Here is a 15,454-nt window from a genome sequence, read left to right on the forward strand (position 1 = left end):
CACCATTTGCATGGTTTCCTCCACAAAAATCACAACTTAGCTGACTGGTAGGCATACTCCCTGTTTGCAGATTGTTGATTTGTTGTGTTAAGGCAGCTAATTATTCTGAAAACAATTGATTTTGTAGCTGATTTTGTGCAAGAAAAGTTTCCAGAACTTTAGCTTCATGACCAGAGTTCCTTCCTTGGTTCCTTGAGTTTGAATTCTGATACATTGAAGATGCCATCATGTCAATAATCCTTTGAGCTTCTTCCAAGGACTTTGTATTTAATGAACCTCTAGCAGCAGCATCAACCATTGTTCTTGTTACTGCATTCATCCCATTATAAGAAGTCTCCAATTGCATCCAATCTGGAATACAATGATGTGGACACCTTCTAAGCAGTTCTTTGTATCTTTCCCATGCTTCATACAATGATTCTTCTTCTTGTTGCACAAAGGATGTAATTTCTCCTCTCAACTTAGCAGCTTTGGATGGAGGGAAGTACTTAGTTAAAAACTTATTCACAAGTTCTGTCCAGGTTGTGATGCTTCCTTGTGGTTGAGCTTGTAACCAACATTTTGCTCTATCTCTCAAGGAAAAAGGAAATAGTCTTAATCTGATAGCTTCTTCACTAACTCCATTCATTCTTATGGTGTCACATAGCTGCAGAAAATTTGAAATATGCAAGTTAGGATCATCAGAATTTCCTCCAGCAAACTGATCCTGTTGGACTAAATGTAGTAGGGCAGGTTTAATCTCAAAATGGTTGGCTTGAATAGTTGGGCTAATTATAGAAGAGTTAAAACCTTGCATGTTAGGAATAGCATAGTCCCCTAATGTTCTAAATCTGTTCTGTTCTGCCATTTCTATTGCTGGATTTGGTTGTCTCAAGGGTGTAGATGTTCTTTTCACTCTAGAATTACTCTGAGATTCTGGAGAATGGACAGCTTCTAACTCACTATCACTCCCTATGGCTTTTTCTGCTCTAGACTCTTTTCTCAATCTTCTCAAAGTTATGTCTATGTCAGGATCAAAGACCAGAATTGATTTATTCTTGTTTTTACCACGCATATACAAATCAGTTTGAAGCAAAATTAGACTACAATTGATACTCAGAAATGTACAACAGAATTCATGCAAAATCTATCAGTAAAAGCATATAGAAACTTAAATCTAGCAGTTGCAGAATTGTAAAATCATGTACAAATATGCAGAATGAAAATTACAACTATGAAGAACAATGAAAACTGAAATTATGCAGATAACAAAGATGTAAAAATTCTATGCAGCAGACAAAAATATTATGCAGAATATTACACAAGGTGCAGTAAAATTATGCAGAAAGTAATTTGAAAGCAAAGCAACAAATTAAATGCTCAATCTAGTTACTTTTCTACTACTAATGATATTGAAATGCAAAATTCCCCGGCAACGGCGCCAAAAACTTGTTGTTCGCAATCTAACACTAGCAAGTGTACTAGGATTGCAGCAAGTGATGAGTATTCTTAAGATCCAAATATCGTCTCCACAGGGAATTTTGATTCAAGTATCACTTCATAGAATTATAACCATTTAAGCTTTTCGAAATTGTAAGGAGAGTAGTAACATGTAATACAGCAAACTAGAACAATTGAAAGTAAATGAACTTGCAGAAAATAGAATAATAAACACACAGTTATGTGATAACAGAGGAAGAAACCATAGCTAGGGAATTACTTCACCAAAACTCCAATGTTTAATCAATAAAGTTCTGAATTAACAAGCAATTGGAAAGAATGACAATCAGTTTCACATTATACTATTCAGAGGTTAATTCCTTAACTCAATGAACCTAACATTCAATTAAACCATTCTAATTCCTTAGATCTGATTCAATTCAATGTTGCTTTAAGTGTAAGAAACCAAAAGATTGCAAGATCAAAGTTCCTTATCCCTAAGAAAACTAAAATCTCGGTGATTGGTTCAGATCTGAAGAACAAATTCAATTTCCATTGACAAGAGTTCTTCTGAATTTAGTTAATCAAATTTCCATTCAATTTCCACGTGAAGTTCAGAATCAATCACTCAATCTATTCCAAAACTTGAAATCCAGATCCAAATCAATTCAACATGTTCATTTCAGATCTACAATCCCTAACTATGAACGAATTACACAGCCATGGCAGCAGAAGAAGAAAAAGAAAGAGGAGAAGAGAAGAAGAAACTCAGAAACGCCATGGAAGCTTGCTCCACTCCAAATCCTCTTCGTGAAGCTCCAACATCTGAATTCCCACTCCTTTCTCTCACTTCCTCTAACCAGAAACTAACTAAAAAAACTGAAAATGAACAGAATCCCTTTTTTCCGGATCGCTTCTGGTATTTATAAAATTTTCTAGATTTTCACGTCATCACTTTTATGAGAAATAGTAGTTACGCAGAGAGTTTTTGGTTGCGCGTTAACACTTTTCCCAGAAATAGTGGCCACGCGCATTTTCCTGATATTGAGAGCTCTCTGGAACTATCACTCTTGATGATAAAAGTGACAACGCAGAGCCAAGGTAGTTGCGCGTTATCACTTTTTCTGATAAAAGTGACTACGCGCAGCTCGCCAAGTTGAAGACTCTCTGGAACGATTACTTTTGATGACAATAGTGGTTACGCCCAGGCTTCACTTCTTCTTTGAGCTTCTGAAGTGATCACTTTCACTGACAATAGTGATCACGCCCAGTCTGCAATTTCTTATTCTTGAGTTTTTGGAGTCCATACTTGCTTCTTTCCTCTTCCTTGTCATCAAACTTCCGTGAATATGATCCTTGCTCAATTTATTCCTACAAAAACAAGATTAAAAACTTAATTCCTAAGCAAAAATTTCACAATTGCTAAAATAACTACATATGTAAACAAAATTCAATTCCTTCTCTTTTTCTAAGTTTTTCTGCTTTCTTTATATATTTTTCTTATCATTTGTGTTAGAATTATGCTAAAATATCAGTCAAAATATGGATTTATCTTTAAGTCCTTAACTCATTGACTCTAACAAGCAACTAAACCACCCTAATCCCTTAGGTGAAGTTCAATTCCAAGTTGCATTAAGACTTAGAACCTTAAGATTGCAGAATTAGGTCTCCTTATCCCTAAGAAATCCCCAAATTCTAATTGCTAACTCAGATCGGAGAAGCAAATCCAACTTCCATTGGTAATTGTTCCTCTAAGATGAATCAAATGAATTTCCATTTATAGATTGCAAGAAAAATAGAATTCATAATTCAATTATTCCAAGAACTCAAAATTCAGAAGCAAGAGTCAAATTAATACATCAATTCGAGTTCCATAAACCCCTAACTACAAGAAAACTACTCAGACATGGGAGAAGAGAAAGAGAAAGAAGAAAAAGAAAAAGAAAAACTCCAAGAAGCCATAGCCGGAAGCTCCAATCCGATTCCTCTTTGTGGAAGCTTCAAGACTTGACCCCAATCTTCTCTCTCACCGTCTCTCAACGAGATCTAACAGAAAAATGGAAAAATAATGCTGAACTCCAAAAAATCTGCACGTTTCTGTTATTTATAGAATTTTTCAGATTTGCGCATTATCACTTTTATGAGAAATAGTACCCACGCAGAAGGTTTATGGTTGCGCGTTAACACTTTTATAGGAAAAAGTGACCACGTGCAACTTTCTTGATATTGAGGGCTCTCTGAAACTATCACTCTTGCTGATAAAAGTGATTACGCAGAGCTCAAGTGGATGCGCATGATCACGCTTATGAATAAAAGTGATTACGCGTAACTCGCCAGGTTGAAGGCTCTCTGGAACGTTCACTTTCGCTGATAATAGTGATCACGCAGGGCTTTTCCTGATATTTGCCTCTCTGGAACGCTTACTTTTACTGATAAAAGTGATAACGCCCAACATGTTGAGTCTGAGACTTCACAGGATCTCTCACTTTCGCTGCTCTCTAGAACTTCCACTTTCGCTGGCAAGAGTGGTAACGCAGAGCTTGTTAAAATCTTGCCTTCTCTGGAATGTTCACTTTCGCCAGTAATAGTGACTATGCAGAGCTCGTTAAAATTCTTTCTTTTCTGGAACGTTCACTTTTGTTGGCGAGAGTGACAACGCACAGCTCTGCTGAGATTGAACCTCTCTGGAACGTTCACTTTCAGTGATAATGGTGATCACGCCCACACTTAACTTCTCATTTAAGCTATGAATCACTCACTTTCGCTGGCAAGAGTAACCACGCTCAACTTAACCTCCATGAGTCATGTTCTTTGAGTCCAGACTTGCTACTTTTCTGCTATTTCTCTATTGATCTACCAGCATCACGGTCTTTGCTCAGAATTTTCTACAAAAACACACTTCAATTATTAATTTCTACACAGAAAATTCATAAATGCTAAACTAGCTATGTATTTAAAGAAATTCTTCAATCATTCTATTTTTATGATTTTGTTTTGCTTTTTCCAACACATTTTCCTTATCAAATAGATTAAAATTATAGTAAAATACTAGTAAAAATATGGATTCATCACTACCCAAAACTTGAATTTTTGCTTGTCCTCAAGCAAATCAAACTAAACCAAGGGTAAGTTCCACCATTTTCAAATTCAATTAACAAATGCTTTTCTCAAATTTTCCAATTTCCAATTCTGTGTTTTCTGCAAAATTTTCAATCAAGTTGTTCATCCAAATACTCATCATGATATTCATACTGCATAATCATCATTGAGTAAGAATTGCTATCTAAGCTCATACATTTCATCAAAATTCATGTGAGCACAATTAATAAACATGATCACAGCTCACTTGGAAATGTTTCTCTCACCACTCAACAGTGTTTGGGTACTGTTTTCTTTCTAAATCATCAATTTCACTACACTCTACCATATGCTTGCCTATATTCTCAATCTCCTTTGCTTCATACAGTTATTCACACATCCAGAGGACTTTTTTGCAGGTTATAACAAGGCTTAGGTTAAGGTAGATACTGAACAAAATAGGAAGCAAATGCAATTTCAAAAGATCAGAGGCATTTTGAGTGAATGACTTTAAAACTAGCCTGGTTTTGCATCATTTCTCACTAACTCCTTTAATTATGCTGCAAATAAATTGTTTTTGTGCAGCAGAATTTTCATTTTCATTTTTCTTTTCTTGCTTTCATTGAATTTCTTTTTCTTTTTCTCTGCAACAGTTTGCTGCGAATTCTTCTTTTTGAACTCCATTTTGCTCTTTTCAACTCAAATTCTGTTTTTGAACTCATGTTTCACTCTTTCCACAATTGTTCTGCATAATTTTCATTTTTGCAGCACTGTGCTTTCTTTCTGGCTTTTTGAACTCAGATGGCTTGCTATTCCCCTACTCCAAACTTAGAAATTTGCTTGTCCTCAAGCAACTACAATATGGATGCCACCCCAAACTTAGTTTTAAAACTCATTTTTGATTAAACTCACTATGCCTCTTTTCATTTGAATGGTAAAACTGGTTTTTCAGCAAGGCTTATAATGAGGTAATTTCAAGAAAAAGAATATTAAGCTCAAATAGGTGAACTAAGACAATTAAACACAAGGAAGGCATTTAGGCTAACTAGGCATAGTCAAACATGACCTCCATCATATATGTGAAAACTATAAATGGCATATTCAATCAAGGAACCATGCAAGTTCAAGAGGGTGCAGCAAATTATGATTAATCACACATGAAAAAGAAACATGTAGCTCAAGTCTCACTAGGGTTTTGTAAGTGACATGTTAATCAATGAACTCACAATTCACTTTTCAGAATTATGTCCACCTAGTGGGAAGACTGCTTCATTTTGAAAATACAAGTGTGATCTCATTTTGAGAATGGGAAAAACAACTTAAAAAGAACAAAATTAAACAGAATTCACAGAATTATCAATTAAAAAGCAATTGTTTGACAAAAGACAGTTCAATATGTATTCTACTATCAGTAAAATTTCAGTGTATTGTGTAGCTAACACATGAATCAAGATGTAAAGAATAACCCCCCTTTCATGGCAGCTTGTGCATGTGTCATCATCCATTGTGTGTGAGTGATGTGTGAGCGTGACATTTTCTGCACAAAACACCAAAAATTTATCAATTAGCAGTAAAAAGGCAATTAATTAGAAAGCTAACATATATGCAGAACAGAGATGTGAAAATTAAATCAAATTGTGCCAATTTGTAATTACAACCCAAAAAGTTTGAAACTTAACTACAAAAATTTACAAAATTCCTAATGACAGAAAATAAATTCCTAAACTATTCATCTGCTCCATCTTCCTCCTTTGAGGTGTCTTCCTCCTCTTTTTCAGATTCTTCTTCTTCCTTCTCCATTACCTCATCAGCTGGCTATGGAAAATGGGTTTTGTAGATTTGCAGATCTTTGAAGACTGAGGAACGAAGGCACTGAGCATTCTCTGCCAAATCTTCAGTGTGATACAATTCATCTTTGGTCATTCCTAATTTCTAACCAATATTCAGCATAACACATTCTAGCAACATAATCCCAGACTTGAGACTATTGTGTAGCTCAGTCTGCCTCTCTGCTAATTGGTCTGTCTCTCAGCCATTAGCTTCAAGGAATCCTTCATCATTATTGGTTTTTCCTTTCTGAATTGAGAAGGGATTGGGTCTGCTGCAGTGCAGGAAGTGGTAGCATATATTTCTTTCACCACAGAGACAAAAATGGGAGGTGCAGACCGAATTCTTTCTTGGTACTCTCCAACTTCAACTCTGCATCCTCACAAAGTAATGTTATTAATGAAGGAAAGGCAAGTGAATCTCTCTTGGTTTTCAAAATATTCAAAATACATTCACTAATGACCTTTCCCATCTCAATATACAAATTATTCACTATTGCAAAAAGAAGTTTTGCCCTTTTCACAGCCAATGTCGAACTATGTTTGACTGGCATAAATGAGTTCAGAATAAAAGTGCTTCACACTTTGGCAAATGGCAGCAGCTGTTTGGTGACAATGCATTTTGGTTTCTTGGATTGGTTCAGCTTCCAAGTTGTTCCAGGCCGCCCAATCCTTTGCAGAATTTCCACATAGTCCTTGTCAGGACTATTCTTAAAAACATTGAATTCTAACTGTCCAGCCTGCTGTGCAGAATTGATATTCAGCACTCTATTAATGTTTGCAGGAGTGAAGTTGACTCTCATCCCCTTCACCATTGTGTTGAACTTAGGAAATTTATCTCCTTTAAACCTCATAGCATTGGTGTAAAACTCCTAGGTTATTTCCCTCCAACCCATTCCAGCCAAAGAACATAAGGATTCCAAATCCCTCTTCTGAATTTCTTCTTTATATTCTGGGTAATTGTCCCCAGCTATCTCAAAAGCTATGGCTGGGACAATTTTCCTCCTTAGAATATTTGCCTTGAAGAAGTTTTCATGGGCAATGCTTCCAAACCTTGGATCATGTGTTGCAGTAGGTGAGGAGCTTGAAGGTGCAACTGTTCTTGGCTGAGGTGGTGGAGAGGTTGAAGGTGCAGCTGTTCTTGGCTGAGGTGGGTCAGAAATTTCAATTGGTGAGTAGGGTGAGACACCATCAGTTCTGGCCCTCTTTACTGCTGAATTATTTCTAACTGATCCAGCTTGAAGATTTCTATTGGATCTTTTTCTTGGAGTGGTGGAAGAACCAGCTTGCTTCTTCTTAGAAGGTCCAACGGGTGTGTTTGGAGATGTTCTAACCATTTTTTAGTTTCTGCAAAAAGGAAATTTAAAATTTTAACACATGATATTTCTATGCTGCAGAAAATTCAATCAAATAACTTGCAGACATTCACTTTTCTAACACTATACTCATACAAGTTGCTGTTCAGATAATTCAGCATACACATATAAACAAACAACTGCACAAGCTTAAGCATTTAAAGTCAAGTCATGTTAAATCCCAATCTATAAGTTCAGAGTGCATAATCTCAGAGTATTTCATGTTAACGCAAAATAAGCATTTCAAGTTATCAATCAATCCTTCAACAAACTCTGTAATTTCAGCAGATCAGTTTTGCAGATAGAAAAGCATAAGTGCACATATTTGAACACCCATATTCAAAGAATTTTAAATTGATCTCCCTAATTTTGTAAATTTTGAGTACACACTTTTTAAAAAAAAATATGGTAATGCAGAGAGCTAGGTTTAGGTTTAAACTAAATTTCAATATCAACAAGGAGTTATTGGATCACATTCATCCAAAACTGGTTTCAGAATTACAAATGATTTCAGAAAATCATATTTAAATTTTTTTTCAATCCAACACTTTCACAAAAGTCTATTTAGACATATTGGATTCTGCAGAAATTTGATTCAAATATTGTGCAATGTAGGTTCGATTTTCCTTAAGAAATATGACAGATGATAGTGAACACTTATTTAGTATTTTGCTCATTCTATTGTTGAATCAAAAAGCATTAGAACAACGTCCCCTTATTCATCTGAGATTTTCTTCTAACTTTAAAACTAGAACATACAAATGCACAACCTTACACAATAAGATTCAGAGAAATCCTAATTTGGAAGTTCAAAGTGCATTCATTTGTATAACGAAACAGAGTAGCAGAGCAATGTGTTCAGGTTTCAACTAATTTTTCAAACATAGCTTTTAACCTAATCATTTTCAGCAAAAATGATTCAATCAATGTAATGCAGATTCAAATCTTCTTGTAAAAAAAATTTAAATGATAGAGAGACTCATTCAATGTATTGTTCATGCTATTATTGAGTCAAATAACCTCAAAATAATTTCCTATTACTCCCTTTTTCATTTACCCCAAATTATTAACACATAAAACCTTAATTCGCTATTTCAGAGAGAAGAGGGTTGCGTACTTGATGAAGAAAATGTAGAAATATGGGGGAAACACTTGCTACTGCTAGGTCGACAAATAGGAAGCTTGAATTCACACAGAACGCTCAGAGAGAAGAAGAATTTTTGACTGCAAAGGTATGTGCGTGTTCACTTTGACTTATATTTATAATCACGAGTGAAAACGTGACAACTTTAAGCAAGAAAAATGAATGTTATAGCATTTAAGACACTCAGCATGGTTACTTTATCTGATTAGAGTGAGCGTTCTAGAGAGTTGACTTTTTAGAGTGAGGGGGTGCGTTATCACTATTGCTGGGCAAAGTGATAACGCGCAAGCAGTGTTGCAACTTTTTTCACAAAAAGAAGTAATGCACATAGGAGAACTCATACTTACATGTGCGCAACCACTTTTGCCAGGAAAAGTGAGCATTCTAGAGAGTATGTTTTCACATCTGCCTCAGCGTGATCACTCTCATCAGTGAGAGTGAGTGTTCTGGAGGAGTGTGTTTACCTTAATGCCTCTGTGTGATCACTTTTGTCAGTAAAAGTGATTGTTCCAACAGAGATTCTCAAAATGCATTCTCTGTGTAGCTTCTTTCTTGCAACAAAGTGACTCCTTTCATTAGTCAATTGCTTCTAAAACTTCTATTAACTCACTTCTCACACTCTAATAATTAATTTACTTCTCTCAATCCTCAAATTTCTAATCAAATATGAGATTTAATTCAGAAAAACAGCTGTAGCAACATTTTTGCAGAACTTGCATAAAATTGTAAAACATGAGTATGCAGATTTCTATATCTTCAATTACACACTCTTAACATTGAATCTCAATTCAAATATCCCAAATGCACCTCAGAAAACCAGATTTAACAGTATTTTTGCAGAATATTTGCAGAAAAGCAGAAAATTGCAAAACATGAATATGCAAAATTCTAAAAATACTATAGAAAGCTTAAAATGGGTTAAAAATGTGAGTTACCTCTCACAAAGCGCTTCTTTAACCTCACTAGCTTGACGTTAAATGTTCCTCACTCAAGAAGAACCAATTTCATGCATGAGATATTTCTTGTAAACTCCTCTCCATGATAAACCTTCAATCTTTGGCGATTGACCTTGAATTCTTTCCCTGTCTTTTGATCCTCAATCAGAATTGCTCCAAAGGGAGATGTTTCTTTTATTACAAAAGGTCCAGACCATCTTGATTTCAGTTTTCCTAGAAACAATTTCAGCCTAGAATTGAACAACAATACTTGCTGTCCAGGTTTAAATTCTCTCTGCAGAATGAACTTGTCATGAATTCTCTTGGTTCCTTCTTTGTACAACTTTACATTCTCATAAGCTTGCAGTCTGAATTCCTCCAATTCATGTAATTGCAGAACTTTCTTCTTTCCAGCACTTGACAAATCAAAGTTCAGCCACTTGGTAGTCCAATAGGCTTTGTGTTCCAGCTCTAAGGGTAAATGACGAGCCTCTCCAAAAACTAATTGGTATGGAGACATACCAATTGGAGTTTTCAAAGCAGTTCTGTATGCCCACAGTGAATCATCCAGCCTCTTTGACCAATCTTTCCTTGAGCTGCTCACTACCTTCTCTAGAATTTGCTTAATTTCTCTATTTGAAACCTCTACTTGTCCACTTGTCTGTGGATGATATGGAGTAGCAACCTTATGCTTCACACCATATTTCATTAATACAACTTCAAGGTACTTGTTGCAGAAGTGAGTACCTCCATCACTTATCAGCACTCTAGGCACTCCAAATCTTGCAAAAATATTCTTTCTTATAAAGGAACTCACTACCTTTGCATCATTTGACTTGGTAGGAATGACTTCTACCCATTTGGATACATAATCTACTGCAACTAAGATGTATTCATGTGAAAACAATGGGGAAATGGTCCCATGAAATCAATCCCCATACATCAAATAGATCCACCTCTAGAATGTTTGTCAAGGGCTGCTCATGTCTTCTTGAAATGTTTCCAGTTCTTTGACATTTTATCACAAGTCTCCACATACTTCTTGGCATCCTTGAAAAGTGTAGGCCAAAAAAACTGCTTGCAGAACTTTTGCAGCAGTCCTTGACCCTGCATGATGACCTCCATACTCTGAGTTGTGGCAGTGCCATAATATGTCAGATTGCTCACTTTGTGGAATGCACCTCCTAATCAGTCCATCCACTCCAATTTTGTATAGGTATGGATCTTCCCACACATAGAATCGGCTGTCATGTAGGAACTTCTTCTTCTGCTGCCAAGTGAATCTCCTTGGGATGAATTGAGTTGCCTTAAAGTTTGCAATGTTAGCAAACCAAGGCATGTTTTCCACTACAAAAAGCTTTTTCATCTGGAAATTCTTCATTGATTTCCAATGATTCAGTGGTTAAACTCTCCAATTGCAGTCTGGACTGGTGGTCAGCTACCCCATTTTTCTTTCCTTTCTTATCTCTAATTTCCAGCTCAAACTCCTGCAGCAGCAGAATCCATCTCAGCAGCCTTGGTTTTGCATCCTGCATTGATAACAAGTATTTAAGTGCAGAATGGTCAGTGTATACAATCACTTTCAAACCCATCAAATATGATCTGAACTTATCAAAGGCATATACAATAGCTAGAAGCTCTTTTTCTGTTGTTATGTAATTCACTTGTGCAGGATTTAACACTTTGCTCGAATAGTAAATAACATGCAATTTTCTATCTTTTCTCTGTCCTAAAACAACATCACACATGAGTTCAAAAGGTAATTTTCAATCTGGTTTTGCAAGGATAGGTGCAGAAATCAGTTTTTCTTTTAAAACAGAAAATGCATGCAAGCAATTATCATCAAATATGAAATCAACATCTTTTACAAGTAAATTACTCAGAGGTTTAGCAATTTTGGAAAAATCTTTTATTAACCTCTTGTAAAAACCAGCATGTCCTAAAAAACTTCTAACTCCTTTAACATTAATAGGTGGAGGCAGTTTACTAATGACTTCTATCTTAGCTTGATCCACTTCCATTCCTTTTTCTGAAATTTTGTGACCAAGAACAATGCCTTCTTGTAGCATGAAATGGCACTTTTCCCAGTTCAAGACCAAATTAGTATCTTGACATCTCTGCAAGACAATAGATAGATTAGCTAAGCAATCATCAAAAGAATTACCAAAAACAGAGAAATCATCCATGAACACCTCTATAATGTTTTCTACCAAGTCAGAAAAAATAGAAAGCATGCACCTTTGGAAAGTGGCTGGGACATTACATAATCCAAAAGGCATTCTTCTATATGCAAAGACTCCAAATGGACATGTAAATGCAGTCTTCTCTTGATCCAAATGATCCACTACTATTTGGTTGTATCCTGAATAACCATCAAGGAAACAATAGAATGAATGTCCAGCAAGTCTCTCTAGCATATGATCTGCAAATGGTAGTGGAAAATGGTCCTTTCTAGTTGCATTATTTAACTTCCTATAGTCAATACACATGCGCCAACCAGTAACAGTCCTAGTAGGGATGAGTTCATTCTTCTCATTAGGTACAACTGTCATTCCTCCCTTCTTAGGGACAACTTGAACTGGACTCACCCATTGGCTGCCAGAAATTGGATAAATGATCCCTGCATCTAACAACTTCATAACCTCTTTCTTGACTACTTCTTTCATGGTTGGGTTCAATCTTCTTTGTGGCTGCACAACTAGTTTAAAATTCTCTTCAAATAAAATTCTGTGCTTACAAAAAGAAGGATATATACCTTTCAAATCTGCAATACTCCAGCCAATTGCAGATTTGTGTTCTCTTAAGATTCTCAGCAGTTTTTCCTCTTGTTCTTCCTTGAGCTCATTATTGATGATGACTAGATTCTCATGGTTCTCATCCTGGAATGCATACCTCAAGTGGGATGGTTGCTACTTAAGCTCTAGCTTCTCCTCTTTCTCTTCTTTGACTTCATTTTTTAGTTCCTCTTTAACTGAATTTTCTGCAAGATTTTGAATTGGCAAAACTTCTAATTGCTACTTAATTTCCATCATTTGTTCTGCTTTACAAATCTCAGAATTTGTATTTCCTGCAGCTATAATTTCTCTTAACATAGCATTTTCATCAAATTCGTTAATAGGGTGTTGTGTAATAAAAGCATCTAATATATCTGCCTTCATGCATGTATTATCTTCAACTCGATATTTTAAAGCTTCAAACACATTAAATACTACCTTCTCATCTTGAAATTGAAGCATAAGTTCCCCTTTCTGTACATCTATCAAAGCTCTCCCTGTTGCAAGGAATGGCCTTCCTAGGATCAAAGGTATGTTTGCATCCACCTTCATGTCCAAAATTACAAAATCTGCAGGGAAAATAAACTTGTCAACTTTAACTAATAAATCTTTAACTACACCAAAAGGATAAGTGTAGGATCTATCAGCTAGTGGGCTTCACTTCCTTTATGCCAAGTTTCTTCAGAATAGCTAATGGCATCAAGTTAATGCTTGCCCTTAAATCACATAGTGCTCTTCCAACTGTGCAGTTTCTTATTTCACAAGGGATGCTGAATGATCCAGGATCTTTTAGCTTTTGAGGAAGCTTCCTTTTGAGGATTGCACTACACTCTTCTGTCAAAGGTACAGTCTTATCATGCTCTAACTTCCTTTTTCTAAAAAGTAGCTCTTTCATGAACTTTGCATAAGAAGGCATCTGCTCTAATGCCTCTGCAAAAGGAATATTAATCTGCAGTTTCTTAAAAACACTAAGAAACCTTTCAAATTGTTCTTCTTGCTTTGGATTTTGAACTCTGTGAGGATAGGGCAGCCTCTTGTATTTTTCTGGGTCTAAAGGCTTGCAAGCATCTTCAAAGAGTTGTTTCTTTGTCTTCCTCTCAAAATGTATAGGAGCTTCTACCTTTTTTTCTGCATTATCTCTCTTTAATAATTTGAAATTTCCCTGCTGCAGGTCTTGCTCAATTCTTCTTTCTGCTGTTTCATCACTGTCTTTCTTTTCTGCAGCTTTTGGGCTTGCAACTACAGCACCACTTCTAGTGGTAATTGCTTGACATTGTTCCTTAGGATTGACCATTGTATTGCTAGGAAATCTTCCTTCATCTCTGCTGGACAATTGCTCAGCCAACTATCCAATTTGTGTTTCTAGCTTCTTCATAGAAGCTTCTTGGTTCTTGAAGTTTGTTTGGGTCACCTTCATGAATTGCAATAATGTTTCTTCTATCCCATTCAGCTTCTCACTTAAGGGTCTTGCATTTGAGTACCCTTGATTCTTCTGAAACTGTGCAGAGGAATTCCCTTGGAAGTATTGCTGTTGCGGTTGAGGTGCTGCATTTGAGTCACCTTCATGAATTGCAATAATGCAGTGATGAGGACACTTCCTTAGTAGCTCTTTGTACCTCTCCCACGCCTCATATAAGGGTTCTCCATCTTGTTGAACAAATGAAGTAATCTCCCCTCTAATTTTTGTAGCTTTTGAAGGAGGAAAATACTTAATCAAAAATTTGTTCACCAAATCTGCCCATGTAGAAATGCTACCCTGTGGCTAAGCTTGAAGCCAACACTTAGCTCTGTCTCTCAAGGAAAAAGGGAACAATCTCAGTCTGATTGCTTCTTCACTGACCCCATTTATCCTGATTGTGTCACATAGCTGTAAAAAATTTGAGATATGTAAGTTAAGGTCATCAGAATTTCCTCCTGAGAACTGATCCTATTGAACTAAGTGTAATAAGGTAGGTTTAATCTCAAAATGATTGGCTTGGATAGTTGGCCTGATTATAGAAGAATTAAATCCTTGCAAATTAGGAATTGTATAATCCCTTAAGGTTCTATTCCTGTTTTGGTCTGCCATTTCTGGTTCTGGATTTGGTTGTCTCAAAGGTGTAGGTGTTCTTTTCACTCTAGGATTGCTCTGAATTTCTGGAGAATAGACAACCTCTAAATCACTATCACTTTCTATGAATTTTTCTGCTCTAGACTCTTTTCTATATCTTCTTAGGGTTATGTCTATGTCAGGATCAAAGACCAGAATTGATTTATTCTTATTTTTACCACGCATATACAAGTCAAAATGAAACCAAATTAGACTACTATCAGTATTCAGAAATGCACAACAGAATTATGCAAAAGCTATCAACAAAAGCATATAAAATTCAAGTCTAACTACTGCAGAATTGTAAAATCATGTAGAAATTATGCAGAATGGAAATTACAATTATGTAGAAAAATGAAAAACAAAATTATGCAAAAAATGCAAAAGAATACAAAAACTTTATGCAACAAACACAGTGCAGAAATTATGCAGAAAACTACACATGATGCAGAAAAATCATGTAGAAAAACTTGAAAGTAAAACAACAAAAAATAAATGTTCAATCTAGCTACTTTTTTTGCTACTAATGATATTGAGATACAAAATTCCCCGGCAACGACGCCAAAAACTTGTTGTTTGCAATCTAACACTAGCAAGTGCACTAGGACTGCAGCAAGTAATGAGTGATTTTTAAGAACAGATATCGTCTCCACAGGGAATTTAGATTTCTAGTATCAATTCACAGAATTACAACCATTTGAGCCATACGAATTTTGAGTGAGATTTGTAACATATAATAGCAATAAACCAGAATAATACAAAGAATTAACTTGCAGTAAAAATAGAGTAATAAAGTTGTGATGGATTGAGATAGGAATGAAGAATAGTTAGGAA

At 35.8% G+C, this 15,454-nt stretch overlaps 2 non-coding genes across 2 annotated transcripts; both read left to right on the forward strand.

Annotated features, from left to right (window-relative positions):
• The first annotated feature begins 356 nt into the window (after positions 1-356).
• Positions 357-463, forward strand: LOC113870510. Its single transcript, XR_003505534.1, has one exon. It is a non-coding gene; the product is annotated as a small nucleolar RNA R71 (small nucleolar RNA).
• Positions 464-14,108: 13,645 nt separating this feature from the next.
• On the forward strand, positions 14,109-14,215 carry LOC113870589. The gene has a single exon (XR_003505610.1). It is a non-coding gene; the product is annotated as a small nucleolar RNA R71 (small nucleolar RNA).
• Positions 14,216-15,454: the final 1,239 nt, after the last annotated feature.

Source organism: Abrus precatorius, unplaced genomic scaffold (genome assembly GCF_003935025.1).
Source record: "Abrus precatorius isolate BTA unplaced genomic scaffold, Abrus_2018 Scaffold6, whole genome shotgun sequence".
NCBI classification, from domain to species: Eukaryota; Viridiplantae; Streptophyta; class Magnoliopsida; order Fabales; family Fabaceae; genus Abrus; species Abrus precatorius.